This window comes from Parasteatoda tepidariorum, chromosome 3 (assembly GCF_982258835.1).
Source record: "Parasteatoda tepidariorum strain Cologne lab strain chromosome 3, Ptep-v5.0, whole genome shotgun sequence".
In the NCBI taxonomy this organism is placed as follows: Eukaryota; Metazoa; Arthropoda; class Arachnida; order Araneae; family Theridiidae; genus Parasteatoda; species Parasteatoda tepidariorum.
The window spans coordinates 12,988,708-13,016,515 of record NC_141757.1 but is presented as its reverse complement, the minus strand read 5'-3'; the positions used below and the strand labels follow the sequence as shown (position 1 = coordinate 13,016,515).

Sequence of the window (27,808 nt, the reverse complement as noted above, 5' to 3'; positions counted from 1 at the left end):
AAAAAATTTTACAAAAAATCCAAGAAGAGGACTCTATTAGTATTTCTAACTGAAATGATTACAAACTAATCACTGCTCTCTTGAATAAATAAAAACATAGTTGCTTTTATTCAAAAAAAAAAAAAAAAAAAAAAAAAAAAAACCTAAAGAGGAAAACAACAACCTCGATTGGATATCAAATGAAAAAAAAATATATATATATGAATTTAGATCAGGAAACATATGAAATCGATTCTTCGAAATAAGCCTTCCTTCATTATTTCCATTCTTAAATAACATATTGACTGAAGTTTAGTCACAAAACCTATTCAACATAAAACTAAAAACGTTGACTTTTTAAGTTTAAATATAATTTTTACGAGTCTATTTTAAAAAAAATCACAACTTTACAAATATATTTATAAAAATATGGAATAAAAAAAAATCTGAAATCAATGATATTTTTTTTAAAAAATCAAATGATTCCAACTATGCCGAAGCCGAGAGTTATCACTCTAAAATTCCATCGAATATCACTCTAAAATTCCATCGTTTGCTAATTGAAATAATTTGCACATTTTTCAATTTAAAAAATTAATTGGATACAGAAGGCCGTAAACGTTTTAAGAAATGCGAGCTTATAAAATAGGAAATATTTCTGACAAGTTAAACAGATAATTAATTGTTATAAATATGCGTTATGCCTTTATTTCAAGTTTAATTGTTCGTTAAAAAAAAAAGAAGAAAAAGGACGGAATAGCCTGGTTGGTAGGGCGTTGGGCATATTTGAGTGAAGGTGAGAGCTCTCAAAGAAAAGATTAATATAAAATGAAAATTTTTGCTCATTTGCTTAAAATTATAATTTCTACTTTAAAATAAATATATTAATTCAATGCTCGCAAATAACTATGAAAAACTCCACATGCATTTTGAATTCATTACCCAAATCAAATAAAACTTTATTTTTCTTAAGGGTGCGTAGCCAGATTTTTCAACAAAAAATAAGCACCTTTTTTAGGTACTTTTTTGGCACTAAAAAAATATATTTTTAAGCACTTTCCAAAAAAAAAATTATAATTAGGATCTGTGTAGTAGTATAGAAATTTTTTATCGTTTCAAGTTCTTACTTTATAAACATAAAATCAATATAATTCAAAACCATATTCAAAAATTTTACATAATCAAGATAAAATAACTGGTTACTGACAAATATTGCAGAGAAAATTGCGAAAATAATGCATTTTTCATAATTTAGAAAGACAATCGACAACGGCGGAGAAAAAATATCTTTTTAAAAGATAGAAAATTAAGCATATTTTACAAACCCCGAATAAAAAAAAAGCACCTTTAAGGGCTTTCAAAAACCGTAAATCACAAGATAAGTACTTTTAAGCACTTTTTAAAAAAACTACGCACCCTTGTTCTTATTCGCATTATTTTATTAATATTAATAAATAAAAAAACGTTTGTAAAAATGAGTGTCCGACTTCAAAAATCCAACTCCTAATGCGAAAAGATAGAAAATCACAATTTGTCGAGCAATTTTGAACAAAAATTTAAAAATATTAAATACAAAAGAGATATTTCCTCTATTTAACTGTTATAAGAAATAATTAAAAGAAAAAAGCAATACAATTTAAGAAATTATTATTCCAGTTGTTTCACTATTTCGAAAGAAAACGAAATCAAATGTAGGTTTTAACCTATTTTAAAGATAAAATTTTACATAACACAAAAGAGAGAAAGAGAAAAAAATTAATAGTCTTATCAGGTAGGTCTGTGGCAAAATCAGGTATTTACATCAAAAGTTAAATATTTCAAAAGTAAGAAAAAATATTTCAAAAGTGTTTAAATAGAGCACTCTACTAAAAATCAATTTAAATCTGTTTTTTATTATTATTATTATCCGTTTTATTTAAGAGCTTTTGAATACTGGTTACGAAATATACACTAATAAATTTTAAAATAATGGAATTACACTAACAGTTTTCAAAGAAACATATCGAAAAAGAAAATATCTTAACAAATATAGGTTTAATAAATAAAGGCTTAAATAATAACTTTTACAAGTGAAAAGCTATGACTTATTAGCCATTCATGTTTTATACATACTTAGAATTACAAATAAAAAATTTTAAATTTGTTTCGAAAAAATGTTTTAATTTATTGGCATTGTATATAATAATCATGGACTCTTTTTTTTTAAGAACCAAGTTGATTTGAAAATTCAATTTCCATCCTGCAATGCTTTCCTATTGGCCATTTTCGTTTTTTTTTTTTTTTTTTTTTTTTTTTTTTTTTTTTTTTTTAAATTGAATTATTTAAAACAAAGTTTATCAAACTAAAATTACACAACAACTAATACCGTAAGTTTAAAAAATGTGTAAAAAATATTCATTAATTGTACTGATAAAAATTTCTGTTAAAAAAGAAAAAAAATCTAACGTAATTTCATGCGTAAGAATCCTATTCTAAAATTTTGACATGCAAAACGTTTATTGCTCAACTCTGTAGCCTTGTAATTTTGATCCCAATACAGAAGACAAGGGAACTCCTGGTTCAAGTATAGGGAGAAATTTGCCTTCGTAGAGGACTTTTTAATGGAACTAACCCACATTTGGGTTACATGAAGAGGAAAACAACGAGAACCTCCCACGGTTAGACTGACGACAAGGGGACTCTAACCCATGATACGTCTACCACTAAGGATATTTCACGTCAGTACTGTGGTCGGTGCAAGCCGGATTCGTATCGATCAGCCATCACCGGGTTTCGAACCTGGTTCATCTCATTGGAAGGCGAACGCTCTCTGGGCCATTGCGGCTTTTATCACTATTCTGAATTTTTCGGTAAGTTTTTAAAAAGATAATATATATATACATATAAGATCTGAACATCAAGTAGAGAAGTTTGAATAATCATTGGAATTATTTTTTTAAATAATTGCTTTACTTAATTTTTACTTCACCACCACTGAAAATATAGTACTAAGAAAAATCACGATAGGTATGGAGAATAAAAGCAATGCAGTTTTTATAACTATATTACTTTTATGAGCTATTTTGGAGTTAATACGTGAAACTAAAATAAAAAGAATGCATCTGAATGGAAAAAATCAATTGGTACTAGCGTTTTTCTACCTTGTGTTTGTTCTTTATAAATTCTAATGAGATATATTTAAATTATAATTGAATCAAGCAATAATAAAAATAAAAAAACAAAATAATACAGCAGTAATAAAAAATATCTTAACAAATATTAACACCACATAATTGCTGATTAACTTAACACATAATAATGAAAACACACAGTATATATTGTTGAAATTCTAAATAAAATACATATATTTTAAGAAAGTTTTAAAATGCTCTAGAAATACAACGAAAAAAAACAGCATTAAATTACTTAAAAACAATAAAAAAAAAAAAAAAAACAACTACGACATTTGTAAAACGACAAAACACTAACAAAAAAAAAAAATTTAAACAGTTAAAAGCACTTTATTCATTATCATCATTATTTCATTACTGCTAATATATTATAGTTTTATCATTGCTATTTCATTATTGTTAACATATTATTGTTTTATCATTACTACTTAATCATTCTTATTTCATTACTCTTACTCTTCAATAAATAACTACATACAAATTATGAATATTGAAATTAAAAGAAAATAATAACTATATATGTATATCATGATACTTTTCTGCATAACACACAAAACTAGAGCAACGCATTTGTCACGGCGCATTTTGCAACGTTTCGCTCAGCGTTCACACTTCAATGGGGTGACGAAATAGAGAAAGGGGCCCTTTTTAAGGATTATACTGAATGTTCCATTTCTAACCGTAACCGAAAGAATATATTACGGAAAATACATTAACACAAACAAATATTTAAGGGATGTTGTTCAAAAATTCAAGATAAAAGCTACACTAAAAATTTAAAAAAAATAATAATTTGATTTAAAAAAAATAATAATTTGATTAGTTGAATAGATTAAAACCTTTGTGCGATTTAATTTTATTAAAGAAGGCTCAGCTTCCAAACGATTTTTAATTTGATGCATATTCTTCACACGGGTCTACTAAGGAGAAATTTGGGTCCGTTAAAGGACCCTTCATACATTTTTTAATAGTAAAAACAGATCATTCGAAGCATTTTTCTTTATAACGTCATTAGTTCATAATTTAAGACTAAAGAAGGGTGCGTAGCCAATTTTTTCAACAAAAAATAAGCACCTTTTAAGTACTCAGAAATTATTTTTATATAATATAATATTTTATTATTAATATTACATACATAACAAAATGCAAAATAATTTTCTAAGGCTTTACATGATCATGATAAAATAACTAGTTTCTGACGAAGAACTCTTTTTCTTGATTATATTAGCTACCATAAAAAGATCGAGAGATTTTTTGGTTCGATTTCAGACCCTTCACAAAATATCTTTTCATAAAAAACGGACCCTTCACAAAATAATTTATCTTTTAATCGGACTCGTCACAAATTTGTTTATCTCCATTATTGTTCTGTTAATCGAATAAACCCTTCCCAGGGGGGTGGGGGGAAAGAAAGACAGATGTAAACGAACTAAGTTTTGTCTTCGGCAGACGCTTCTTCCTTTATTCGTCCGAAATGAATATTCTGTGTAGAGCAGTCTAATAGGCTAAATACCAAATATTTGTATGTTGCATCTCTAATTTAGTAGCAGCAATTGCTGTTAATTTTTGAAAATGCTATTTTCTTGCATCTCTTGCAATTCTTGCATCTCTTTACAATTTAAAAACTCCTTGAAAAAGTTTTTTGCAACAGGACCCTATTTGCACAAATTCACAAAAGCAGGATCCTGGTAGAAAGAATATGACTTAAAGTTTATTTTATATTCACAAATTACGAGTAATTTTTTCACAATTTTACAAAAACGGACCTTTCACAAAATGTCTGGACAGACCCCTGCTGAGGGGAATGCATGCGGACTCGCAAGGCATTTTTCGGCAACAATCTTCATTAAAATGCCATAATCGTTTGGTTTTGTATAACTAATAACTAAAAATAAAACGAAGCAATGATAGGCTATGACAAAATCGTTTGGTTTCGCAAATTTATTAAATAAAAAAGAAACAAAGTATTTTTTGGCAACAGCCATTAGTGCAATGTCAAAATTATTTAATCTGTAATGATATGAGATGCGATAGCAAATGAAAGTAATTGAAGATAGTAATGAAGTAGGCAAAGAACTGTGTTACGTCGCTTACATAAAAGTGGGTGAAGGTCGAGTCGGAGCCTTATCTCAAATATGCAATTCAACACTTTAAAAACAAAATTATAAAAACTTATGTAACTAAAATATCCCGCTGTCGACTGATAAGATGACTGCTACTCGTTCAAGTTCTGTTCTCACTGCGTTGGCAATAGAAAACATAGGGGTTGCATTTTACATGAATGAACAACGCAACAAAACTATTGTTAGGCCCGTTTTTCGAACGCTGCTCGTAAAATAACGTTTTTTAGCGAATAATATGCTATTTATATAACTGTTAGATCAATTTTTGGACCATCAATGTTAATAATAAAAATGGCGCAAACGTCAATATAGAGAAAAGCCACAGCTTCGCGAAAATGAAAATCGTTTGTGATTTAGTATGTTAATGTTTATAAAAGTTAATCCAATGTTATGTTTACTATCTGGGCTCATATAAATTTGCAAAAATTTAGAATATAAAATTTTCTTCCAGACGGAAAAAAAATTGCAAAATAGAAATTTTTGGGTAAGTTTCATAGTCAAACTTATAGAACATAAGTTATATTATAGTCCGTTCTAAAAACTAGATGAATCTTTAGGGCAAGGTGATTTTTAAGTTTCAAAAATAGCTTTTAATTAGATTTTTTAAAATAACTTTCCTTTAAGTGTAAGGCTCCAAAATTGAGGCCTTTTTTTTAGGCTTTTACATTGAGAAAAGAGCTTTAAAAAACACGCCAAGAAATACTTTTTAAATTGCTAAGTCGTAGAGCCTATCGATGTATCGTTAAATTTTGATAAAGGTGTTCTAAATAGTATTCTTATTAGATATCGTGAATACAATCACTTACGATAAATATCGAATGAACGATAATTATCTGCACCGATGTTATCTCGGTCATCATCGAATACGATATTAAAATAGGTGTTTCCTCACTTCATCCAAGTAGCGAAAATATTGACAAATCTAAATAAATTAAACTGAAAAATATCACGATATCGATATATAAACAACAAAAAATATCGATATTTTCTGGGATTATGTCGCGATAGCAATTATCTGATATTGTTCAGCAACAATTCAATATCTAGTTTTTAGGAAATGTGAATTCTATTATTGCCCAATAATACTGTGACAGCTAATAAAAATTTATGAGTTTGTCCCATAAATTTAATTAGAATAATAATTTAATAATTGATCCAACAATACTGTAACAGCAAAAAAAAAGCTAATTTTTAAAGAATTTTTTTCGCCTTTTGAACATTTACATTCATAAATAAGCGCATAGGCTTGACAACTCTAACCATAATTCTGAATCAAAATTATTTAATAATTGATCCGACAAAGCTATGCCAGCTAAAAAAAATTCGTAATTTTTTACAATTTTTTTTTCTTCCTTTCTCTTTATTACTCTCTTGGTGACTCAAAATGACTCTGACTCTAATTCTGACTAAATAATTTTATTGCTTAGAGTTAACTTTCTTGTCTCCCACACAGAAAGACACTGACCTTTAAAGGTTCATAAAAAACATCAACGTTAATCATGCTTATTTTTATTTTAAAATAAAGAGTTAATATACATTATAATAAATAATATTTTACTCTCATAAAAATTAGATTGCACAAAAAAAGGAAATTATATAATTTTTAAAAACAAAAATTTACATTATAAATAATGAATTTATATTTAAGCAATGTAAACTTTTATTTAAGTAATCAAATAAAAGTTTACATTGCTTTGATCACACAGAATCACTTTCATAGTGAAAAGCAATCAGACAAAAAGTTACGTGTCTCTCATTTTCATCTGTTTACTTATGCGACTGCAGATTGCACAAAAAAAAATGAAATTATACCATTTTTATAAATAAAAATTTAATTTTTAAAGAATGAATTTATATCTTTAAGTAATCAAATAAAAGTTTACATTGCTTTGATCACACAGAATGACTTTCATAGTGAAAAACAATCAGACAAAAGTTTACATGTCTCTTATTTTTATCTGTTTACTCATGCGATTGTTGATATAAAAAATTTCTTTGCAAATACATTTAGATTTTAAGGTATATATTTCGTTTTTAAATAAATTAAAAAATTTACTTGCCATGAAAAATGAAAATTTTTAAACATATGTTTTAGATCTACTACTTATTTTATTTTATAACCAACCCTTATTGAACAGCTGACCCAATTTTTGGGTTTACGACTACCAATGTTCACCTTAAAAAAATAAATAAATAAATAAAAAACGTAGCCTTGTAATTTTGAACCCAATCCAGAAGACAGGGGAACTCCTGGATCAAGTATTGGGAGAAATTTGCCTTCGTGGGCAGTTAAGACTGAAATACTGTCGAAGTAAAGTTTTTCGAAATTTCTTCTTAATGCTTAACCTTTTAACTCTTTTCCAAAGCTATTAAAGTTGGCAGCTAAACTAATTGTAAAGTATCGAATTTGTAGCTGAATTGTTTGTGAAAAAAAAAGAAAGAAACATATCCTAATCACCAGTACTTTCAAATATTATAGATTTTCTTTATAATCAAAATAAAGTTTTCTATTTCTCTAATCGCCAATTTTATAATGCAAAATAACCAAATCAAAGTTAACATCCTTCTAATTATTGAGCATCTGTAATAGTATTAAGTAATTCAAATTTTATATCACCCATTTTTCACATACTGAAAAGCAGCTCCATTTTTTTTAATGTTATTGTGAAAAGCAATTAACGTCAACATTCTTGTAATTGCAAGAATAGATCGAATTTGTTGCACATAATAATCAAACAAAAAAAAATACATCGCTCCGATTGTAACGTAGCAAATTTAAATAGCAAAGAAAGGAAAGTTATCAATTTATATATCAATGTGCGATTTACTTTCTAAAGAATAATATCGTTTTATGAAAAGAAAAAAATTGTTAAACTAACTTTTCTTCGCAAGCTATTACGAAGAATTTTAAAGGAAAAAGTTAATTTAAAATTTTAGTAAATGAAAAGGTAAATTCGCTAAAGTCAAAGAAAAATGGAACAAACATTATCCATAAGTCAAATATTGAATAAAAATCAAGACAGTAAAATATCTAAATTAGTAACAATAAAAATAATATGATTAATGAGAAAGTAAAGAACATAAAACTAACTCATCGTTACAAAACATGACAAAAGACGAAGTAGTTAAAGCTGGAAGAAAAATTCTAAGGATTTTGATCACGTGAGTCAAAAGTCGTGACGCAACCAGTTCCCATTCTGCACCGTGATCTTGTTCACGTGACTAGGTCTGCTTCTTTATTTAAAAATGAAAACAAAAAATTCCATTTTCGAAACATACGACCCAGTGTTGCCACATTGGGCTACAAGTAGCGGATTGGGCTACTTTTAAAAGTCCCCGCTACTGAAAATTGAATTTTCGCTACTTGCTACTTTTTGGGCTACTTATTATTTTTCGCACGCTACAAATCTTAAATATGCGCTACTTTTTTTCCTTACAGAAATATATATATATTTTTTAATCTTTTCCCTTCCCATTATAAAATGATTCTGAAAGTTTGCAGCTTCTTTACCATTTTTAAAAAGTACATTTTTGTTGTTGTTGTTGAAAACGTTCTCGCTTCAGTTTTGGATTCTTGATATGTTTTACTGATGGAGTCTATAATCTTTCCATCTTTATGTTTCAAATCGTAGACTCGGGAAATCGAAAAGATATATATGGAAAAATGCACGGAGAGTATGATGGGGAAATTTTTTTTTAACTCCAACTATTATTAATCGTTTATCTTCTGGAGAAAAAAAAATCACGTTACTCGCTTTGAAACTCAGAAAAATTAAATCCAAAGTCGTTTTACCTGATGAATGAAAATAGTTCTTGTGAATGACAATGAGTTTCCAAAAAATATCGTACTGTTAAATGCTTTTTAGTGAATTCATTTCACTTTTGTAAATCACGATCTATTCACAGCTGCACGAAAAATAGGAAAATTTTTATATCTCTCTAGAGCAGGGATGGGCAAACTACGGCCCGCGGGCCAACTGTGGCCCGCCGGAAGGTTTTATCCGCCCCGCGGATATAATTTTAATTTGCCGATCAGTGGCAATATACATAAACAATATACATCCATTTTCTTGTCAACTATTTAAAATTATTTCTGTTTTTCCTTTTTTAACAAAGTACTGATGACCTTTTTACTTTCTCTATTTTTGTTCTACAAAACATAAATTGATGGAAATAGTTAGCACAGACAGCTTCAATTGGTAAAATGTTGAAAGCAGAAGTTCTTCATAGAATAGTCTTAGATTGGCTCTAACTAGCGTTTGTCTTTCTCGAGGAATCTAATATAGGTAAATTGTACTTCACATTTGGCAGACTACGCATTTTAAGATCCAAGGAGCGGACAATCTAACAATCATCTGAAGCAGTTGTTTCTAAATATGCCAAAGTTTTACAAATCATTACCAAAAGCTAGTTTCCAAAATTTAATATTTCATGCCCAGAAAATCAGCTCTATGTTTGCTTAATATGTGAACAAGAGTTTTCAACTTTGAACCTTAGAAAGAATCATTTCAGAAGTGGACTAACAGAAAAGCATTTAACCTTGTTCCGTAAAATAGGCACATCTCGCTTCGAACCTTAATATAAGGAACTTTTAAAAACGAAATCACAATTTAATTCATCTCACTAAATATTTAAATTGAAACTGGTATATCGCTTTTTTTTAAAAAATTTTGAAAGTTTTATTTGTCCCACCAAACATTTTTTTTCTCGATTTTTGGCCCTCGACCAAAAAAGTTCGCCCATCCCTGCTCTAGAGCTTAGATTTGCCCGTTGTAAATGATGAAATTATTTTTTTTTAAAGGAAGCTATAATATGTATTGCTATGGTTACACCTATTATTTTTCACCTCATTTTGCCAAATATGCAATAAATAAATGAAACAAATAAAAATTAAGCTTTGGATAGTTATCATATTAAAATAAAATTCGTATTACCAAACGCAAATGATAATCAAAATTGGCATCAAGGAGAACGACATGAAGAAATATTTCATAGAAGGCCAAGGCCCACCTAATGATGACGATGAAAAGCAAAAGATGGATTTTGTTTTTAAAACAAAAATATATACTATGAAATTTCAAATAATAATTAACTATAACAATGAAATTATGAATAAAAATGACTAAGTTAATTGAAACATAATGCACTTAGGGATCAGGAAAACTGAATAACGACAATTTTTTTAATTAGAAACTGTCAACATTTTAAACCTTTCGAAATATTTATAGTAATTGCAAAATAACTGGGAAAGATAATTACTTTAAATGATAAACACGGTAATGAATATGCTGCGTGTTATAAAAGGTGTTTAGAAAATTATTAAAGCTACTACAGTGAAACTATCGTAAACTGATCAGAAGTGGAACTACAATTTGATGGTTTTATAAGAGAAGTCATCTTATAAAAATGATAATAAATTGTTTTTACCAGTTTTGCACTTGATCATCAAAATCTTAGATAGGTGATTAACTTATAGAGATGGTCAACTTAACAGGTTTCACTGTGCAAGTAAAGTAAGCACAGCAACTAAGGCGAGCTGCGAGAAAAGAAAATATTTACGAGCATTTAATGCAAATCTATCTTTTTATCATTGTTTTTTTTTTTAACTTTACAACAGATGTTACGGCTACTATAAATGAAAAAAAAAATTAGTTAAAAATATTTGTTGCTTCGCAGAAAATTCGCTTTAAAATACTGTTTCATACGTGGTCCAAATCAAAATATTCATTTGTTCACTAAATTACTATCAAAACTATTCTCAATCGAGTTTGAAACAATTATTGATGCTGTTACAAAGAAAAGTAAAGTCATATTTCTCAGCTGCGATCTGAATGTTTGTACTTTGTATTGTTTCGAACTTCAGAGCAGAAATGATTAAATAAATTATTTTGCTTATCAAAAAAAGATTTTTTGCCTTTTATTTTTAAATACACACAGATGTAGGCCCATGAAGTTGAACTTTTCTGAATTTCTTGTTGGAGATTGGGTCCTAGTTAGGTCTTATTTTTAATTTCCTCGAAACGCGAGATAATTTTTATTAAAAAAAAATTAGCTAGTGAGAACATTTTTATGTGCGAGTAATTAAGGTTCTTGAGGTTGGGGAACGAAGCGAGCTGAGGTCTAAACCTCTTAGTATTCTTATGCAGCTCAAAGCCCGCACCAACATTAAAATATCGAAGACAGTTCCGACTGATTTTTACACATAAAAAAGTTGGAAAAAAACGAGCTAGTCAATGGTATTATAATTTTAGTGTTTTCTGGCAAACGGCGCTGTTTTACAGAAATATAGCCAAATAAATTAGTGCAGTAAATAAATTTATACATATATATATATATATATATAGCACAAAAAAACAAAACCGAACTAAAAGCGGAAACAAAAAGAAAACGGAAGTAAGGTAATAGTAGAAAATATCAAGCGCTAAAGCTGCTTTAAATATGATCACTATAACATAGCACAATAAAAACAAAGAGAAAAACGAAAATAATTAATAAGTTTTATTAATTATTGTTTTTTTTTTTAAGGTATTAAAAATTATGTTTTTTTTAAATACTTTTAAAAAATTATTATTAATAATTTTCTTCTCTTGTCATTATTTTTTTCCATATTTTCAGAATTTTTTAGCTTATATATATATATATATATATATATATATATATATATATATATATATATATATATATATATATATATATATATATATATATATATATATATATATATATATATATATATTTATTTTTATATTTATATTTATTTATATATTTATTTTTGGGCTACAAAATGTTCGAATCCGCTACTTTTGGAGCTCCCATTCGCTACTTTTTAATCTTAAGTTCTGGCAACACTGATACGACCTACTTTTCTCATCGAAAAAGGCTATACCATACCTTTCGTTTCAAAAAATTTTTCAAAACAGTAAACCAATCGAATGGAAAGGATGCTAAGAAAGATGAAACAAAACAGATAAATATTTGGAATACTTTATTGAAATTTAACTACCTAAACCAAAATGTAAAGAATGAAGCAGATAAAATTTGTTCAATTTATTTTTAGATTTTGTTTTTAATATTACTTATTGCATTAGGAAATAATTTATTTCCAAAGAACAAAATCTCTACTATTAACTTACTTTCGTTTTCATTTTGTTTCCGTTTTTAATTCGTTTTTTTAATGACTTTCATGTGTTTAAGCTGCCGATCTTTGAGCCTATTTTTATGGATTTGGCAGTATTAATAATTTAGCTTCTGGTAAAATATCTGCAAAACGAATAAATCACTTTTATTTTTTAAATAATTATTAATTTTTTTAAATCATTAAAATTTAATAATCACATGTCAATCTCTTAATTTTTTTTTAATATTATAACAGTCGTTGAACAGTTGACCCAATTTTTGAGTTTACGACTACTAATGTTCAACTCCGTAGCCTTGTCATTTTGAACCCAATCCAGAAGACAAGGAAACTCCTGGATCAAGTAGTGATAGAAATTTGCCGTTGTGGAGGACTTTCTGATGGAACTAACCCGCATTTGCGTTACATGGTGAGGAAGACCACGAGAACCTCCCACGGTAAGCCTCACGACAAGGGAACTCTAACCCATGATCCGTCTACCACTGAGGATATTTCACGTCAGCACTGTGGTCGGTGCAGGCCGGATGCGGATTCGTGGGATTCGAACCTGGTTCACCTCATAGGAAGGCCAGAGCTCTATCCCCTGGGCAATCGCGGCTCCCTAAGTAAGAGTATCGATATGAGTACTATCGATATGAGTACTTACCCCTGAGTACTTAATCGATAACATAATTATAACAACTTCAAAAACGCTCATGTTTCAAAAATACTTATAACACTATTCATTCGAATTTAAATATTTGCAACTTATAAAACACATTTCAATGAATAAAATTAAATTAAAATTGTTAGGAAAAAACGAGTATCTGAAATAGATTAGGAAAGCCGGGTAAACTATTAGTGATATTTTATTCAAATACAGATAATTCTACTACATTTTTTTTCGGGGGGGGGGGGGAATTAAATCCACATTAGACATTAGTTAATAAAATCACTGTGTGCATTCAGGGGTGGTGTGTTTTGAGCCAAATTTCGCAAAAATTTATAGATAGAACAAAACTGATGAATGTGTGCAGTGTAAGTAAGATGAAGAAAACGATTTAACAAATGAACTTTGCAACTTAGGAAAAACATTTTTGTTCACAAACCATTAAGGCTGATTGATTACTTTTACTTTCTTTTTTTATTTAATAAAAAGCAATTAGTAATAAAATGCATAGCAGCTAAAGATAGAGATAGGGGGCTGCTTTTTAACGTTTTTAGATACCATGACTGAAAATATTAATAAACATTAAAATAACGTCAAATTTTAAGTAACGAGATGCAAATAATATTATTTTAGATTGTTCAATCAAGTGGCCAAAAATGAATACAAAATAAATAAAACAACACTTTTCTTTTTAAAAAACGTTCAATTAAATAACGTTGCCGAAAAAGAAGCAGACGATTTTAAAGCGAGTCGTTATTGACATAGATATATATATTTTTTTAATAACGATAAAAGTCTACAAACAAGCTACATACAATTGTTTTTAGAAAAATAAATCATCTCAAAAACGTCTGAATTTAAGATTTATATATTTATAGATTTAATATTCTTAATAAATTTTAAGTGTCTGCAAGAAGTCTACGCTACTGTCTCCCCGACCAAATCCCCAACTGATATTATCTCTCTTCTGAGAAGAATGAGGAGACTGCGCATGCGCGTTGCTATGAAGATTTCACAGTAGGAAAAGGGTTTTCCAAGGACTCGGAAACTAAGGCGGGAAACACCTGAACCCAGAAACAGGGAAAGGAAATGAACAGAGATTTTTTTTTCTCCCTTCCTTTCTTTTCCAGTTGGAATTTTAATATTCCAGGAAGACTAAAATATATATATATATTTAAAAGTTTTGAATATTTGAATAGATATTAAATTCCGAAAATAATCAGATATTAAATGTTTATTATTAAACATTTGTGAAATAATTATGTTATTAATATTTATTACATTGTTATATTAATGTTAATTATTAAATTTTAACAGCATTAAATTTCTTTACTGTTTATACTCATTGGATAACAGTAAAAAAAAAAGGAAATAAATAATTGAAAAAATAGTACTTATGCTTACAAACCATTATTAATTTTTATTTGATATAAAGAAAGAAAAAAAGTTAAGCATTCGGTAATAAATGCTATACAATTTTGCTTTCGTTAAAAAAAAAAATTATAATAATAATTGCTACCGAAAATTTTGACGCAGCCGAACAACTTAAAAATAAGCGTTTTTATCCAGAATTTCTTACTAAAGTTTTACTCTCTAATTTTGTAATAAAGACCTGCAATAACATTTAGAAAGTCCATTAATTTTTAAGTTTTGCGCAACCTGCTGAAACTATTATGCAAAATACCAAAAACCGCAAATAAGAATATTATTGATGTTTTTTATTTATCAGGGCTAGCATGATTTACAACACGATCAATCATTAATTAAAAACCAAATAAATGTTGTTCTTTTTTGAGAAAAAAAAATTTAAATTTAAAATTTTTTTTTATAACATAATAAATGAATACATTGTTTACTGAGAGAATTTTTTCTAAAGTCTGCTCACATTGATAATGAAGACATTTTTTACAATGAAATAACAAAATGACGAGGCATATAAATTATGCATAATTTATATATGCATAATATGCATACATAAATTATATATTATATATGCATAATATGCATTTATATATGCATAACATGCATATGAAATAGACTAAAAAAAAGTGCCAAGAAACTTTTAAACTATTTTTTTGTTTAACTGTATGTAAAATATTTTGCTGGTACTATAAACATATATCGATTTTCGATAATTTTATTTTAGTGCTTTTAAAATTTATTAAACATGGAGTTAGTGTACAGTGCGCAAAAAGTAAACGAAACACCCTTTGATCTAATGATCGAATGTCCAATTAATCATAACAGCTAATTAATCAAAACAGACGAATTAATTATTAATAAAGTTAAGTTGCGAAATAAGGTTAATTAAGCTCACGAAAGTTATGAAAACGATTCAAGACGTACGAAAACAGGCACACACACACAAAAAAAAATAATTTACTTCCTCTTAATAAACACACCTTTTTTTCGATGGATTATGATTACTGTACACAATTATTGTAACACAATTATTGTAGCCGCAACACAATTATTGTAACGTGTCTATAAATAACAATAATATGTAAAATCGAGGGGGTGACCTCAAATATGCTAATTAATTGCAGACGCAGACTATATTTTAAGTTACGAAATCAGACACAAGAACGTACTTTCTCTAAATAAAAATATCTTCTTTTCGACGGATTAGGATGACTGACCCCCAAAATATAGGGGGGTAGCCGAAATCTGGGAAATAGGTTCCCCAGTTTAATTTTAGTTTTTATGCATATCCCTAACCTCGAGAACTTTTAAAGCAAATTGAAAAAGTATCGCACACGATTATAAAAATCGTTTGCAACAGACCCAAAACGATACGATATCTTCAATGACATCGAAACTCAAATTATATTTTAATTTACCTTATTTAATTTAATTCATTCCCTTTTTTCTTATACTTACAATTCAGATACAGTGCGGCTTTGAGGAGAACTCCTACAGACTAAAAGTCTGGGGCTGTCTGCTGCTATGGTAACAAGCGAGAGCACATTTCGAATGGGGGTGACATGGAGATATGAAGGTGTCGATTGGTTTGCTTAAGCTGACCTATGCTAAGATCAAGACAAAACTATTCACCCCACACCCCTATTCGAAGTGACTTTCCCTCGTAACCATGGTAACCGCCACGAAGCGAAACTGATGTCTGGAGTAGTTCTCCTGAATGCCGCATAGTAAATGGATTTCCTCTCCTACTCTGTTTTTAGTGAACACCAGATTTTGGGAGACGATGTTGTAGTTTCCTGCCCAACTGTAATAATTAAGGGGATACAGTTAACTTTTGACCAACTGGGTGTAATGTGTGGGAGAATCGTTTGAGCCCCCCCCCCCCCTTTGATTCAGGATTTGTCCAAACCCTTTTAGTTTTGATTGGATCTTAACTCTTAAGGCTAATATGATTGCATTTAACTTATAAAGGAGTGGGTTTTTGAAGGACGGTATAAAAAAGAATTGCGAGAGTTTTGAGAGCATCGACGAGAGACAGAAAGAGTTAAGTTGAGGCTGGGATGGCCTGGTTGGTAGGACGCTGGGCTCATGTTCGTGAGTTCGAATCCCGACGGTTGAAGAATCCCTGTATATTAAATAGTGACTGGTGTGCGTTAAATCTGTCGAGTTCATATAGTCCTCCAAGTTCCCATAACAAAATACCTCTGGGGGTACTGAATTGGAAATGGATCGTTCTCTGGTTCAGGTCAAATTTACGATGAGTGGATGTATATATATCCGCCGTTGAACAGCCGACCGATTTTGGGTTTACGACCACTAATGTTCAGCTCCGTAGCCTTGTAATTCTGAACCAATCCAAAAGACAAGAAAACTACATGATCAGTACCCCCAGAGGTATTGGTTTGTTATGAGAACATGGAGGACATTGCAACTCGACAGATTTAACGTGCATCAGCCACCATTTACTACACGGGGAGTCTTCGGCCAGCGGGGATCGAACCCACGAATTCTTGGACACGGACCCAGTTCCCTACCAACCAGGCTATCCCGACCTCATCTGTGGATGTATGAATGGATCCTCCGTGTAAAACGCACTGTGACGTGTGTGTGGCCGTAGTCTTGGCCATAGATAGCGCCATTGAAAAACAAGAAACGCACCCTACGCCTTAAATCGCTTCAATTTCCCATAGCAGGCTTGCTAGCATTGGCAAGTAGCATTAGTAACAACAACAAGAAGAGTTAAGTAAGAAAAATAAATCAAAAAAATAGATTGAAGAAATGAAGTTTTTTAATATACAATGAGTGTATTGGGGAAAAAAAGGAAAGAAAGTAAATAAAAATAATTCCATACAATGTGCTTCAAATATATGGTAATTAAACATTTTGCTATTCAATTTCTGATTATTTTTTCTCCTTAATAAATTATAAGTCAGTTTGTATATAAGTAATATGATTTTAGTAAGTACTTTTTTTTTTAGTTCTTTTTAAATTAAAATAAATTTTATGATATTTTCTTTTGTGAATTTTAATCGTGTTCGTAGTAGTTTATTCTAACAACTATTCACGAACGGCGACGCAACAAAAAAAACTCAACTCAAAAAAACATAACATAAGCTATCTTTCATTAACATGGCCGACAGCGCTTTTTTCTTTGGTGTAAAAGGGGTTAAAAAGGCGCCAGGCGGACAAGAGCGGCTGCAACAGTATCCATCTAATAAAATATAATTTTTCAGAATTCAAACGTCATTTCTATACAACCGGTTCCATCAGTGAAAGGGGGGCGGAGGGATATGAATACAAATTTCTATGCTTCTTCGAAACAGGAAGGAATGGGCTTTTTCAACTACTGGGTGCGTTAAGAAGACTTTTGACCTTGAAGAATATTCGAAATTCTTTTTTTTTTTTTTTTTTTTTTTTTCTTTTTTTTTTTATCTCCATCGTTAAGAGCCCGTTTTTTCTTGTCTCTTATTAAAGCAGATGTGTCAATGTTTAATTAGCCTTGCTTTTAAAGAAAATGAAGGGATTTATAACTAAATAAATATACCGCTGAAATTGAACATTTATGTAGATTTTTAATAATTGAATTGTTATAAAATGATAAGTCACATTTATGAATAAGAGAGCGTTTTTGGCAGAAAAAAAACATAATTTTCAAGTAGGCAATAAGACATTCTTGTAATAACTTACTGTTGTCTCGCTTATAATTAGAAAATTCTTAGATTTAACTTCGTTTTCAAATGACAGAAATAATTCGATTATTTTTATCTTATGAAAAATATTGAAGAAAAAAACTCCACAATAATTAAGTTTATTATATATATATATATATATATATATATATATATATATATATATATATATATATATATATATATATATATATATATATATATATATATATATATATATATATATCGAACTGGGGGGTGGGCTATCACTGCTTGTGGGAAAATTTACTTAAAAATAAAACCGAAAACTACAAAGTTAGAAATAAAAAATTTAATCATGAAAAAAAAATTCAATTTCAGAACTTAATCATCCAGAAATAATTCTTTAAAGCAATTTTTATTTAACAAAAAAATGACAATAACGGGGAACGATGACAATGAAATAATTCTCAAACAAAAGATTTGTTAATTTAAATCAACAACAAATTGATAGAATACATAAAATAGCACTGAAAAGACATAATCCATGCTTCTCCGACACATGCCCCTGTACAACCCCTAAATGCCCCTGTACAGTTTTTTCTCTGCCGAGATACCTTTTAAGCAGGGAAGACCTATTGACGACGTATAAGGATGCACTTGACGGAGGATCATTGGATAATTATTTTATGGTGGTTTAAGTAAAATTTTATTGGTTACCTTAAATTTCGAGTCCTGTTCGCTTTATTGTGCTATTTCCCGCATATTTTGGGATAATCTAACAGCATCAAACAAATTACGTGTGCAGTGCACCAAAAACAAACGCTTCACCCTGATCTCTAATGATTCATCTTCACGTTTTAGGACCCAATCTTGCTGTTTTGAGAAGGTGACCAAATATGTTCATGAAAGAGTTCAGACGATATTTTTACGAAATCAGACGCAAAAACGTGCATTCTCTGAATAAACATGTCTTTTTTTCCAACGGATTCGGATTTTTTAAACCACAAAATATGGGGGTAGCCTCATCTCTGGGAAATACGATCCTCATAGTTGGATTAGGTAAGCGATCTAATGTTTGGACCCCTTAATGTTAACTTTACTTTTGCGTATTTCACCGTATATCGAGAATTTAAGCGAATTAAAGCATTTTTGCACACAATTATAAAATTCGTTTATCCAAAAATATTTCCATGCAAAAAAATAAATTTTAATAAATATTATTTTTTTATTATTTTATTAAAGAATAGTCGAAAATTTTGAATTGTAAGCTATACAATGTTAAACATATTTACGAAATCGGTTAAATAGTTGCTGAGAAATGGAATTTTAAAAAAGTCGTATATTTAAAATTCGATCTCGAAATTCAAACGATTTTGCTCAAATTTTGTGTTTTGCCATGTAAAATTTACATACTTTAAAATGGCATGAAAATTGCATACCTTACAATTCAAAAAATTTTCTACATTTATTTAATAAAACTAGCCGCCTGAGGCGGCCAGCTGTCCGCCACGCTGAAGGTTTTCACAAATAAAGTTTTTTAAAACATAGCAGGAAATCTGAAGATTAGTGGACAATTAAAGTGTTCCTGTCCTGCAATTTTGTCTTCATATCCAGTTCTGCTGCAGATGTGTTATAGCTCTTGAGGATGTTTGAAATTATATAGCTTCAACGCTTAAGAAAAAAAAAACTAAAATGCTAAATACATGAAAAGAACACGAAAACGAATAAATTTTTTATGGTATCAATTTCTATTTCTATATAATTTTTTATGGTATCAAATTCTATTTCTATATCTGTTACGTCAAGCACTCAGGTATTATAATTTGATCTAGTTGTGCTTGTATAATTTTGATCTAGTTGTGCTTGTATAATTTTGATCTAGTTGCGCTTTCTACGTCATTTTGTTAACATCGTTTGGTTTGTTATTTCTAAGTTAACTTTCAAAAAATTGGCTGGCATCAGCATTTTTATTCTTTAAGTTGTTTATTTTTTCTTTTGGAATTCGTTCCTTTTTAGCAAAATGTTTTTCAACCTAATCGAATTCTTTGCCGACTGTTCTCTGTATATATAAAGAAAATAAAGTAAATATTTTTAAAGTGTTGTGAAAAGAATTTTTAGTTGTACAAAGTACTACAATATCGCTACAAAAATTATCATCTTCGCTTAAGAAAAAAAATAGAGCGTGGAAAGAAGAAGAAAAACTTATTATAACAATTATGAACAGTGACAAATATATCAAAGCGAAGCGTTCTATTACGTATCGAATATGTTGCCACATTTTTAATACAAAAGTTAAACTTTTCTCCACTTTAATAAATGTAAACTAATGCGAACTTTACAATTAAATTATTAATTCCTTCGTATATTATTGATTTAAGTTGTCGAAAATTAATATTTCAATTGTAAGGTTCGCATTAGCATGCATTTATAATAGTGGGGAAAAGTATATGCATTTTTTAATAATTTTTTCTATATGGCTCTTTGAAGACGAAAAAGCAGACGAAAAGCATAGACTTACAAAATGACTGATAACTAAATAACTAATCCAAATTTTTGAAAAAGAAAAAAAATACTTCTTCATTATGTCAAAACACAATTATGTGCCGAGTTTCGTGCCTGGGCGAGGCTTCTGGGGCGATATATTGTGATTACAGACACACACACACACACACACAGCCGCTTTTATTATTATGTATAGATAATAAAAAAATAAAAAATATTTACTAAAATTCATTGTTTGCGTGGATCAACAAAATTTATAATTGTGTGCAAAGATATAATTCGCTTAAAAAGATCTCGAGATATGGCGAAATATACAAAAAGTAAAATTAACATTAAGGTCCAAACTTTGAATCGCTCTCCTGATCAAATTATGAAGATCATATTTCCCAGATTGCGGCTACCTCCTATATTTTGGAGGTCAGAAATAAAAATTCGTTGAAAAAAAGCTTAAGTTTTTGTGTTTTGATTTCGTAACTTAAAATTTCGTCTGCACTAACTAATTAGGGTATTTGAGGTCACCCCCTCAAACCATTATGAATGAGCCCTAATGTGAAGATCCGAACATTAGATCAAAAGTTATGAAGGGTTGTCCGTTCCCCCCCCCCTTATTTTTTTTTCTTCTTTCCCACACTGTACATATGCTTACGTTAAAAAAAAAAAAAAAAAAAAAAAAAAAAAAAAAAAAAAAAAAACTCATGGGGGTACCATTTTATTTATCTTTTAAGTTTTAACACTACTTTAATGAAGTTTTATTTTTATATAGAAATTACTAGCATCTATAGAAATTACTGCTATACTCACAAGATAACATATCATTTTCTAATTAATAAATTAATTTTCTATTTCTAATTATTAAATTATACATTAATTTTCTAATTATTCTCTAATAATTTGAACTTATATTGAATTTTTTTCCCTTTATTTCTATCCTACAAAGGGAAAAAACTACAATAAGTACAAACGAAATATTAAACTATTCATAATTCTTAAGGAACAGACAAATATAGTACGAAATTATTTCTACACATTGAAAAAGGTGTATTGGGAGAGCAGCTGGACAAGATATTGATACGTCGCGAAATATCGACATTTTAAAAACATCGCGATACACCGTGAATACCTTCGGTGACTCTTAAGGTCGAATATACGATAATTATCGTCAAATAGGATAATTATCGCAATCAACATCAACAACTATAAAACTCAAATACGATAATGTTGTGAGCACTACTGATGATGTTAATCCTAAATTAAATATCACGAATATTATCGGCAATATTAATATTAAAAATAATTACGTAGTGAGCATTATCGAAAACGATAATTATCAGCTATGATATTATCGTGAATTTTGATATATTTTCTTTGGACAAGGAAAATATTGATCTATGTAAAATAAGATATACTGAAAAAAATGTCGCGATATAATGAAATACCGATACTTTCGCACGATATTTCGCGATATTAAAATTTCAAATTAAAAGGCATACATTGCAAACAGTTAAACCTTAAGAAAGAAAGCAGTAACAAAAAAAAAAGAGCAATTAAAAATAGTGGGTCACGGCTATATCAAACCCACATACTTTCAACTGACAAGTTTTTAACATTCTTTCCCACTTAACAAAACAACAAACGCGAAGGAGAAAGAAAAAGATTGATTGATGAAGAATTATTTTTTACGCTTTCTTGTGTTTGCTATTCAACGACTAAAATGGCTAATTTCACTCAATGAAAAGGTCATACACACCCGCTAACTTTAAATAAAATCGATCCTTCGCATTTGGACCTTTTATAAGCGCTTATATTTTAAAAGTTGTTCTGTAATATCACACATAAAGTTGAGCTATAAAATGCACTAAAGCCTTGCGTGCTTTTACACAAATTTTAAGATAAGAACATGCATAATATTTTTTCAGCATACATTTTAAATTTCATAAATGTAATCACGTAGCATGAGTTAGGTTGATACTGATAGTGCTTTTTATTCGAAATTTTTTTAAAAAGAATATTGCCCTGAAATATCAGTTTGATCCCTACATTTTTAACCTACTAAAGACACGCGGTCCTTTTATTAAAATCTATAAGACTAAGTATATTACATATATATAAGACTACATATACATAGCATAACGCATTCTCCGCATTAATGTCTTATAAAATAAAACCAGGAATCATGCGTTCAGTTGATATTGCAGGATCTTTTCCATACTAATACTTAACATTTACTTTTAATTTGTTTATTTTTATTTTTCTATATTCTGTAAGATCAACTTGATATCGACATTATTAACCCACTAACGCCTTACCTTAAAATGTATGCTAAGACCACACTTTTCACCATTAAATTTTTTTAAACATTTCAAATTTTATATATATATATTCCGATATCAAGCACACTAGCGCATTGAACCCTTTACATAAAATATATGATAAAACCTCCAAACATTATTTTTACAACATAAATTATTTCTAAAAATATTTGTTCATTTAAAATTTCATAAATTACATAGCATATTGAGCGTTTGGTTGATACTGCTAGGTTTTTTTTTAATATTTTAATAAAATTTATTAAAAAAATTTATGTTGTTCTGAAATATCGACTTGAAAAGTTCAACAACGCCTGAAGGGTTTTTTCAGGAATGATTCTTAAAAGTCCATTATAAGATCACAGAACTTAAGAACTATATTTTCGAAATTAATTATTTCAATGTGTTTATTCATTTTAAATTTTATAAAAAGGGGCACTTATCAAATGTTTAGTTAAGTATCAGCACTTTTTATTAATTTATTTTTTTTTCATTTTTAAATCTTGTCCTGAAATATCAATTTGAACGTTTAAATATTAACACACTAACGCCTTGTGTCCTGTTTCAGGAATGCTTCAAAAAATGAATTAGATCGCAAGATTAACTTATTTTTAAAAAAAAAAATTTTTAGGAAGCACGTCATTTAATTTAAATTTTAAATTAAAAAAAAGAGAGAGAGTATGTAGAAATTCTGGTATTTTTGAGGACAATGGGAAATAATTGTGATCGAGTTATTACGATTACTGGTTATCCATTGGTCAAATGCTTTTTCTTTCTGGATTGACTCCGTTAAACATTTCAAATCATGGGTTGCAAAAACTGTCTCAATTGATGTTTGTCGTTGAATTCATTTTCATATCCTGCCTATGTACGCGTTTCAAGACGTCACAAAATACTTTTCCTATTTCAGCATTCATATTTATATTGAAATCACCGTCAAGACAGTAATTATACTTTAATAATAAAAAGAATATAAAAATACTTTGAATTATTATTATGTAAATATACGTTAAAAACCCCTGCTGTGAAAAGAAAAAGAAAAACAGCAGCGGTCGCCATAGCAACGCATGCAATGATGACGCATGCGCACTGTTTACGATTACTCCTGACCACAGTTGAAAAGTGTGTGGACGCCATCAAGTCTAAACCAAGACCCATTTTCATTTTGCCAAAGGGTTAAATGTTAACATGTATAAAGCGCTTTTTTTTTTTTTTTTTTTTTAGCGAAAGTGAAAACAAATTGTTGAAACTAGTAACTATTGACATACAATTTTGAATACTTCACGTACATTATGTAAAAATAGCTTTCATTACATTTCATTTCACGTACATCAGCTTCATTAAAACAAAACTAAAATTCGTTATATTTGAGATTAAATATTGCAATATTTGAAGAAAAAAAGGGGAAGCAGCTTCCTCATTTTCGCTGTTTTTAAAAAATTAACAAAAAAAAAACAATCTTTTATTTATTCTTTTATCACGCAGAAAACAGTTGATTGAGCATGAAAGTGAAAGGAGAGGGGGGAAACCATATCACGAGGGGAAAAAATGAGTGAGGAAATCAGTTTATAAAAAGAGAGTAAAAGTTTAAAAAGTGAGAGTTATCTTTTTAACAGTGACCTAGTCGAAAAGAGCGAGAGAAAGCGGTAACAGAATTAAAAAAAGAGAGTCGCACTATCTCGTTGCATTTTGCCAACGGGGTCACTAGGTCAGATGATTTCGAAGTGAAAAATTAGGTCGCCGGTTGTTGCTAAAGCTGTTCTGGGCGGATCACAGGGACTGCGCGTAAATGGCAAACACTTTAAAAACGTTGATTTCGATCGACTTTAATGTCGTAAAAATTCGCTGGCGTGGGAAATGACACTAAAAAAGGAAGCCAGAAATTGTAACAGCTTAAAAAAAAGAGTTGTATTAAAGATAGCTTTTATCTGCATTGAAATAACTTAATAATAAAAGTGGGACTAGTTCTTATTTAGATACCAAAGAATATTTTTTTCTCTTTTAATTGCACCATTTAATTTATTTATATTCTAAAACAAGACTTCAATTGATTTTTAAGTAGTAAAATGTATGGGTGAGTTAAACGGAGTAAAAACGTGCTTTGAAGCCTAAAAATATTCAAAAATTGCTAGCAAAAGCATGAATAAAAGTAAATATATTAAAAAATAACGGGCTAGCAAAAGCATGAATGAAATAAAAAAATAAAATAAACACATAAAGAAAAAGCAAGCGATAATTTTTAAGACCAAATGAGACATTTTTAGAACAACAGAGATATTGCAATATATTCCAGTTATGATTGACATTAAACATACTTGAAATGTTATGTATTATGTTTACTCATAATTCCGAATATTAAGAGCCATTTTATTCATCAAAGACAGTTAAAATATTTTTTTAAAATTAATTTAAAAAGAAAGTTCTGAATAAAAATAAACATTTTAGAACGAAACAATGTTTTGAACTGATTTCTATAAATAAGGTTCACTTCCTTATGTATTAGTAATACTTATTTAAATATTCTAGCAAGCAATAATCTATACAAAAATTCTATTTCAATAGTGATTTTTTTTTTAGGAATTAAGACCTATAGGAAATTTTCTAATATGTACAAAAACCAGGATAATTATAATTAAACCAAGAGAAACTGGAGTAATCCAGTACAGCTGGCAGCTATGTGTGTTACAGGTGTCTACATTGGAATAATTTATAATAAAAATAGGACTGGTTCTAATTCGAATACCAAAAACTAAACATATTAAAATACAAATAAATTAACGATACTTAATTTGTGTATTTTTATATAAACTTACTGCCTTAAAAGTTGTAAAGTTTGCTGGCATGTAAAAAAAAAAAAACAAAAAAAAACAAGAGAGTTGGATTAAATTTATCTATTATATCCACATAAATACGAATATAATTATTTATAAGAATTACATTAAATATTTAATTTACAATAAAAGTATGACTAGTCTTAATTTAAATACCAAATAAACTTACTAAAAATTCAAATAAATTTGAAATGTTTAATTTGTGTATTCTATTATAGATTTTTTTCGACTGCCTGACGATACTACTACTAGGTAATATGTAGTAAATTTACAAGCGAGTAAATTACATAATAAAAGAAACAAAATAAGCTGCATCAGAGATATCGATTTCATTTACATTGGCGTGATTTTAAGTGAAGTATGATGTCATCTTTATTTAACATCGTGCCGATGTAGACCACGAGCTCATTTCAATACGAAAGGATAAATTTATGAAAGATCAAAACAAAGTTATGTAATTTAATTTGCGTTCTCGTAAATAAAATTTTCCATTACTTTTAATGCAGTAATGAATTGCATAGTTTTTAATGTAGTAATGTAATGTATTTGATGAATTGTAACAAAAAAAAAAAAAAAAAAAAAGGAAACCGGTCATAGCAGTATTTAAGATATGCAGTCGGATAAAAGTATGACTAATTCTATCTTATATATGTTCTTTCTTTTCTTTTTTTTATCGACATTTATGTTGTAAAAATTGAAAGCGTGTAAAATAACACTAAAAAATGAAAGCTGGAGATGGTAGAAATAATCCTTATTTGAGTTATTTTTAATTTTTGATTATCAATTCATTTAAAAATAAAAATAACATTTAAAAAAAAAATTTGCTGATGATTTAGTAATTGGGACTAATACGTTTTTATTAAATAACCTACTGCGTAGGAATTTACTTAAAAGAATTTTTTCAATTATTTAGATTAAAAATCTGTTTACTTTTCCTCAGACGACGATACTTTTTTTTTTAAAAAAAATAAAAAACATTCACTTTTCTTAAGGGAAGCAAGACGTTTTCAATGTCGAAAAAATGATTTTTTCAACCATATCGACAAGCCATTTTTTCTTAATATTAAATAAATTTTAAAACTTTAAACTTTTCATTTATGAAAACTACATATCAATATCATTCAATAACAATAAAAAGGAATTTAAAATGTTTATAAATGTAATTTTTATAAGTATTTGAAAATTTAATGTATATATAATTTTTTTTTAACCAGACATAGCTTTCGGTACGCTCAAAAAATTTTCTACATGAAATATCAACAAAAAATTGGCATACACTCAAGTAAATATGTTTGAAAAATCAGGGTAAATAGTTTGTTTCATAATATGTACAGAATATATTATATATAAGTAAAATAAATGTAGTATTTCTGAAAAAAATGCAAAATTTCGTTCAAATTTTGAAAAACTTCCCATGTATAACAAAATTATAATGAAAAAAATAAACTTTATATAGTTCATTAAATGTAAATAAGGTATGTGTACAAGCATAGAAATTTTCATAACTTTACAATGATTTGTTTTTTGTACGAGCGTACCGAAAGTTATGCCTGGTAAAAAAAAAATTATATTTACATCAAATTTTCAAATATTTATAAAAATTAAATTTATAAAAATTTTAAATTGCTTTTTATTGTTATTGAATTATATTAATATGTAGTTGTCATAAATGTAAAGTTTAAAGTTTTAAAATGTATTTAATATTAAGAAAAAATGGCTTGTCGATAAGGTTGAAAAAATCATTTTTTCGACATCGAAAACGTCTTGCTTCCCTTAATTAAATTGAAATTTTTGTAATCGTTTTCTAGTTTCCGATTTTAAACTTTTGTTTTTTGAAATATGATATAAAATGGACACATTTTAAGCTTTAAATTGCTGCTTATATCAATATTTCTTAAGATGTGTGCAATTTAAACGATACATTTTTCATAGAAATTGAGAATGTGTGTGTAGTGTTTGTTTATATTTCAGAATACATTAATCAACGACACCTAGCGACGAATTCCAACAACTATTCTAATTCAAACATTACTTAAAATGA

At 28.5% G+C, this 27,808-nt stretch overlaps 1 protein-coding gene and 1 long non-coding RNA gene across 4 annotated transcripts in view; one reads left to right on the top strand and one right to left on the bottom strand.

Annotated features, from left to right (window-relative positions):
• The window catches only part of ftz-f1 (ftz transcription factor 1), a 191,122-nt gene that overhangs the window by 78,506 nt on the left and 84,808 nt on the right, over nt 1-27,808 (bottom strand). The gene's annotated exons all lie outside the window — the stretch shown is intronic.
• Nucleotides 4,500-7,712, top strand: LOC147812771 (uncharacterized). The gene is made up of 2 exons (XR_015432425.1): nt 4,500-6,991; nt 7,188-7,712. It is a non-coding gene; the product is annotated as an uncharacterized LOC147812771 (long non-coding RNA).